Consider the following 871-nt stretch of genomic DNA (forward strand, 5'->3'; position numbering starts at 1 on the left):
AAAAAAAAAAAAAAAGATTTTCAAAAAAGTATAAACATGTAACATCTTTGAGCAATTTGAGCAATCACAGTTTTCTCTGCTAGTAAAGTGGAATGGTGATGGAGAAAATGCCTTTTTAGCCAAATATAGACCCAAATCTAGATAAATATAACTTTATTGCCCATAACTTCTTTCTCAGGAAAACTTGCCCGTCTTCAACAGGATGGTTTCAGTTTAAGTTTATCCTTTTAACACATTGAGGCATTCCTTGGTGATCAGAACTAGAATATCCATTTACTAGGAAATTGGCTTCCAGATATCATCACCCTTAGTGAGGAATGTCCACTCTATATACAAGCACAAAGCATGTGGGTAGGTAGGCACTCAGCTTTTTATCACCATGACCAAAATACATGACATGAACAATTTAAAAGAGGAGAGTTTATTTGGGGCTCATGGTTTCAGTCTATTGTCAATTGACTTTATTGCTTTGGGTCTGAAGTGAAGAAGAACTTCATAGCAGAAGGGCATGTTAGAAGAAAGCTGTTCAAATCATGGCAGCCATGGAGCAGAGAGAGAAAGGGGTCAGGGACAAGTCATGAAGGAGATACTTCCTTCAACTGGGCCTAGTTTCTACCACCTCCTAGTAGACCATTCAACTATTAGTGGATTAATCCAAGATGAGGTCAGAGTCCTCGTGATTCAATCAGTCCCTCAAAACCCCACCTTTAGGACGTTGCTGCACTGGGGACCAAGTCTTAAACACATGTCTTTTTTTGCAAGGGATATTCTATATCCAAACCATAACAAAAGCTGATATTTGATTTTAGAGACTTAATTTTTTAGAGCAGTTTTAGATTCACACACACACACAAAAAAAAAAAAATGAGAG

Source organism: Marmota marmota, unplaced genomic scaffold (assembly GCF_001458135.2).
Source record: "Marmota marmota marmota unplaced genomic scaffold, marMar, whole genome shotgun sequence".
Lineage (NCBI taxonomy): Eukaryota > Metazoa > Chordata > Mammalia > Rodentia > Sciuridae > Marmota > Marmota marmota.